Source organism: Curcuma longa, chromosome 19 (genome assembly GCF_044706935.1).
Source record: "Curcuma longa cultivar G26 ecotype Majalengka, Jawa Barat chromosome 19, ITB_CL_G26_1.1, whole genome shotgun sequence".
Taxonomy (NCBI): domain Eukaryota; kingdom Viridiplantae; phylum Streptophyta; class Magnoliopsida; order Zingiberales; family Zingiberaceae; genus Curcuma; species Curcuma longa.
The window spans coordinates 3048493-3054565 of record NC_133879.1 but is presented as its reverse complement, the minus strand read 5'-3'; the positions used below and the strand labels follow the sequence as shown (position 1 = coordinate 3054565).

The 6073-nt window shown below is 40.7% G+C and overlaps 1 pseudogene; it reads left to right on the top strand.

The window, feature by feature from the left end:
* Positions 1 to 754: 754 nt before the first annotated feature.
* The window catches only part of LOC141812748 (pentatricopeptide repeat-containing protein At2g20540-like), a 6788-nt pseudogene continuing 1469 nt past the window's right edge, over positions 755 to 6073 (top strand).

The following is a 6073-nucleotide window of genomic DNA, read 5'->3' as shown; positions in this document are numbered from 1 at the left end:
TTTCTTAAAAAACTTGGTTCTAGCCAGTTTCAAGTAGCTTTCGATCTATTAACCTGGTAGATGGTAATGACATAGTCGTGCGCTGCAACGCAGATGAAGGTGCTTGTGGCGTCGTTGAAGGCGTAGCAACGCGTAGTGTCGAGGTCATCAAGCCATCATCGTGAGTCGCCCAGACGCTGCTGAAGTTCCCCTTGGGGTCGTCGAGTTCGATGCTTCTCTTAGTGAACTCTCCTCACTTTGATCGACAAGTTCAATGCTTCCCTTGATGAACTCTCCTCCTCTGTTCGAACTTGGGCAGTGACACCACTCGGATTCCCTTCATTTCTGCTCGATCTTGACAATCAAAAATAGTGAACCCAAAGATCTACTTTCTCTACTCGTGAGAAAGAAAGAAATTTGAAGGAGGAGCGGCTTCACCGATAACCTTGCTCTAATACCAGATGTTATAGATAAACTACTATTTTATTTTGGAATCAATTAATGGTTTGCTTTATATAAGCCTTACAATGAGATAGAATTTCAAAAAATAACCCGTTGATCCTTATAACATGGCAAAAGTAAGACTAGATCCTAATTAATAGAACTGATTATAGTTAACAATTTCAACTATTATCCCACCAAGGCACAATTGGTGACTTGGATCCCGTTGGTGTGGTTCAATTTCTAGTTCTGAAAGTCCGATCTCGACAAGAAGATCTCAAAGACAACCTCTCCCTCGGGGGAGAACAAGTAAAGGCTAGTCATGTTGGTGGCCATGGAAACGACCTCGGCGTTGGACTCCTTGAACATCCAGGCATCAATGGAGGCTCCAGTATCGTTGGTTGCCCTTCCAGATCATCATGGCATCGCCAAAGGTGACGACGAAGGTGTAATCCCCCTCTGTAAAGTTTGTGATGGAAACAAACGTTGTGAGTGGTGAACCCACGAGGGGATTTGGTCGGAGAGGAGGGGTGTTGGTGGGGTGATCAAATGATTGCTAGAGGGTGGCGTTAGCAACATCGAGGAGGAGGAGGTTGTTGGAATCAAGGAGGCGGAGGGCGTGCATTGAGAAGGAGAGGGCTCGGTGTTGGGATCGGTTAGGTGTGTTGCCTGTATTTGTGCGTTTCAAAAACATACACAGCGGAAACAAAACAAATAATAAACTAGATTATTACAACAATCGCAACCACGCATGTAAGATACAACAGATTTGTATAAATGCTGGAAAATTAAATTTTTAGAATAACAAATTATTTTAGTTATACCTGATGAATTACGTGCAGCGGAAATGGCATATACTGTCGATGATCCACGCCAAGTTTGTCGAGACGACTTCTCAAGCACGAGCCGCGTTGCTGGTTACGTCACTAGCCATAAATCAGCAACGATCGATACAGAAGAATACTCTAATATCAGAAACGCGCAACAACACACGTTGCTTTCGTTTTCGGAGTTTTCTAACGATCGCTGATAAACAAATTTACGAAGATCTTCTCAAAGGCACAAATCCGGAGCCTTTCTAGTAATGATGGAGACTTCCGAAATCAAGATTCCGGCAGCAGTGTTCTTCCTCGCAGCAACTTCACCAAGGTTTTCTTGGTCGGCAGCAGGAAGCAACAACAAAGGGGTCGGCTGCAGCAAGCAACAGCAAAAGCCGGCAGCAAACTCCAGCAAAGGCTAGCAGCAAACTCCAACAGAGGGCCGGTGGCAGCAAGCTCCAACAGTGGGCCGGCGGCAGCAAGCTCAGCAGAAGGCCGGCGGCAGGGAGTTTTCCGGCAAAGGAAGAGGCGTGATCGGGCAAGGAGGCAATCGAATCAGAGAACGAAGAGGAAGAGGACAGAAAACTAGGGTTTCTCGTACCATTGTTGCAGCCGACAGCCTCTCCTTCTTAAGGAAGACGAAGCTGCAACTTGGCACCAATCCTTCCTTTTCCACCGCCCAATCCACAGCCAGCAACCGGGATTCCTTTCCTTAATGGTGTGAAGCCAGCTCCATCGGGATCTCCTTCCCGATTTGCTTGCAGGCGGCGGACGGGAGGTGGGACGTGCACGTTCACGCATTGAAGAGGAAGCACAGTGCTTCTCTCTTGAACCGGTGAATTAGGTTAAGCCTTTGAACCGGGTTTGAACCTGGTTCAACTTGAATCGGGTTCAAGTCCAGTTCGGTTTGGTTCATAATCAAATTTGTTCAATTAAGCAATCAAACGAATTCTGGTTTGACCCAAATAAGTTTCGTTTGTTTCGTCTTCTCAAGACAAAACTTGTCATGCCTTCCATTTTGCTAAAATTCCTTCCAACATGAATCAAACAAAGTTGGTTCAATCTTTGGTTCAAAACCAGTTTGTCTGGTTCATCAACCAGATCATTTTCGATTTTGGTTAATCCATCTTCATAAGATAGAATCCATCATTTTCCTTTGTCCGGTCTAATTGAATTTCTTTTGTTCTGAGAATATAATTCCTAAACTCGTTTTAAGTCATTTCAAAACTTGTAATGCGTGTAACCCAATAGGTTTTCGGTTATGTTGGTCGTCCGAAATTAACTCTTAATTTTGGATCTATCATGAGTAGCACCTAGTAGTACATCATAATCCTCAATTAATCAAAAAATTAATAACTAATTTCAGAATAATTTCTAAACCCTTCAGCAGCTTTAATAAAATCAACTTTAATAACTGATTTTATGTTGGTAAAAGACAACGGTTGATTAAGTTGTGAAAGACGTCCTATGATTCTCTTTTATTTTTATTTTCTTGTCCACTTTTTTTCCCTCCTTTGCTGAATTTTTTCTTTTCTCTCTCCTTCAGATTCTTTTACCGTTCCTTTCTTTTACCCTTCCCTATGGATTTTTTTTTCCACTATCAATTCATTTCCTTTCTCTTTTCATCTTTCAAAGTAAACATGCATAATATTAGTTTTAATAATTTTAGTATTAGTAGATTTCGTTTTAACCTCAGATGTTTCCTCATTCCTGACCTTCAAATATGCCCTCTGTAGATTTATTTTTATAATTTTACCCTCTACTTCATTGTGAAAATGCTCTCTATAATTTCATTGTTATCATGTTACGTCCTTCCTTATATTCCTATAAGTTTTATTGTTTATCTTCTTTGGCGTTGATAGTAACAATGGTGAATGATGCTGTGAAAATCCACCGCTTATGTTGGATGTTGAAGTGGCCAGTGACAGTGCAAAGATCGAACGATACGGAGGTTGTCAGGATGGGAATCGTTCCTCCACAACCGGAGGTGTCTTGTTTGCACACAATAACAAAAGTGTCAATAGGCACTAGAGTTGTTCAACAAACCCCCTCTTTCGTAAAAGTCACACAACGATGAATGTAAAAAGAATGCAAAAACAAAAACACTAACGAGAGAGATTCATCCCTTTTTTTCTAACGGATATGTTTCAATTTGACTTGGGATGACATGGTAAGTGTGAGGTCATATCTAAGTTAGTATCTTTAATTACAAATGATCGTGCCCAAGTATGATTTGAGATATAAGGTGGAAGGTCATACCTAAGTAAGATATGCAAGGACAAATGACATGTGTAGAGGATGGGAGGTCACATCTAAGAGATGCCACATTGATAATCATCAAGAGCTTAGGAACTTGGACAGCTCAGGAACTCAAGACCTCAGGCAGCTTAGACTAGAGAGCTCGAATTAGAGAACTCAAGAGCTTGAAAACTTAACTTAGGAGCTCGGGTAATTCAGACTAGAGTGGGAACTCAGGATCTTGAGCAAGAGAGCCCGGATTGGAGAGTTAGGAATGGCTTAGCTTCGAATGACTCAATTTGAACTAGCTTAGTTCAGCATATTTTCAACTCAGACTAACAACTTTAAATGACTCAACTCAAACCACCTCAACTGAAGATGTCGGTCTATAAATGTTGATGTACTGATCTATTTCATCTCACAAAGTTGGAACCTTGAGTGAAATATGTGGTGTCAACATTAAGAAGCCACGTAGACATATAGCCTACTACTGATGTCGAAAACCCAGAAGACAACGAAATTTTAATCTTAAACAAGATATTTTTAATACATTGATAGCTCTAGGTTTTCGAGATCAGTAGTAGGCTATATATATATTTCCATGAACTTATTTGGCACATTTTAAGGTAAAAACGCATGTTTTAAGGTGCAATTCTGATGTGTCTCATAGACATCATCTTGGGTAGGACTGTAGATATACTCGAGTAGGTCTATGTCAGATGATCGGAGACATGATCAGAGAGCATGATCAAGACAGAGTCGAGTGTTATGGCTTGAGAATATCTCTGTTCGAGGACACCCTGAAAAGACACCAAGATAGAGTCGAGTGTTGTGGCTCGAGAACATCTCCGCTTGGAAACATCCTCAGAAAGACATCAAAGCAGAGTCGAGTGTTATGGTTTGGGAACACCCTCACTCAGGAACATCCCCTGAAAAGACACCAAGATAGAGTCGAGTGTTGTGGCTCAAGAACATCTCCGCTTGGAAACATCCTCAGAAAGACATCAAAGCAGAGTCGAGTGTTATGGTTTGGGAACACCCTCACTCAGGAACATCCCCGGAAAGACACCAAAGCAAAGTTGAGTGTTGCGGCTTGGGAACACCCCCACTCGAGAACATCCCTGAAAAGACACCAGCAAGGTAGAGTCAGGTCCCTAGAAAGACACCAAGACATAGTCGAATGTTACAGCTTGGGAACATCCTCAAAAAAACATCAAGGCAGAGTCAAATGTTACGGCTCGGAAACATCTCCGAAAGACGTTGTGAATAACCTACTCGGGTGAAGAAGTTATGGTCGATTGGCTTGGGTATTTTACCGCTCGAGAAAATGTTTGCTCGGGTACCTCCTCGGGAAATCTAATCGAGCCTATTACTCTATTTTTTCATGACTAGTTGACTATATAGGAGCATCCCCAGTCAGGAAAATCCTCAATACGTCGTTCGATACGAAACATCTCCGCTCGAGAATCTCTCCCGAAATTGACCCCTCCGCTTATTGAGCCTAATCATTCTTGTTAATGATTCCTTATTTGTGATCTTGACCGAAGTGGCAAGGTCTTAAATAGGGCCCCATGTGTAAGGAGGAGGATGTCAACAGATTGGGTACACATGATACCATGTAAGGTGAGGAGAGGTCAACCTTGGATCCTCACTCGAATATGTCCTGTGTGTCAAATGTTGACCCTGATTGGAGGTGATGATGCCCACACTTCTACCCACGCATGAGACTGTCAGTTTAGTCCATGTGGAGGTTTGTCTCGATGGTATATAAGGGGCATTGTGGATTAAGAGAAGCTAACTTGGTCATTCGTTGTGAGTAGTCTGAATCAAGATAGTAGTTGATCCGGTCAATTATTATTATTCTTCTTCTTGTTGCTTTTGCTAAAATCCTTCTTACTAAGGAGGCACTCTTTCTCAGCTCTATGGTAACTTAACCGTCGAAAGGATCATGCCAACCCATGCTGACTAATGTTGATTTGCAAACAGGAGACCTGCTCGGGCACGAAAAGTCAAAAGCACTATCGGATTTCAACCCGAAAGAGGTGGTGCGACCAATCAAGGAGAGAGAGGAGAGGTTCGGCCTGCATCACATTCATTTTAAACTAATTTTTAAATAAAATATCATATATTCCATACACCTTATTTATTCATGTTCCATACTAAACTCATTTTTCCTTTATATATTTTAAGTCATAAAATACCAGATATCATATCATTAATTCTTACAATTTAATTTAGAAATTTCTAAAATAAAAAATATAAATTTCTGGCGTAAAAAACTAATTTTTAAAATTAGATAGTTCTAATTGAATTGCCTAAAATCTAATTTTTTTTATTTTTTAATTATTCAAGCTTCCAAAAACTTATATCTATGTTTGACATAATATTTAGTATATAGGTATATTCAGTTTTAACGACATCTTATTTGAACCACTTCTAGTTCCTAAAAAAGCGTCGTTAGGTAATATTATTCAATTTATACCTATAAAGTTTTTAATGTTCAGAAAATCAAATGCACCCTCCTATTTTCGTAATCCGTGAGAATGCATGAACATGACCTATTTTCAAGGAGATCAAACACTTCCTGACCAGTTCTA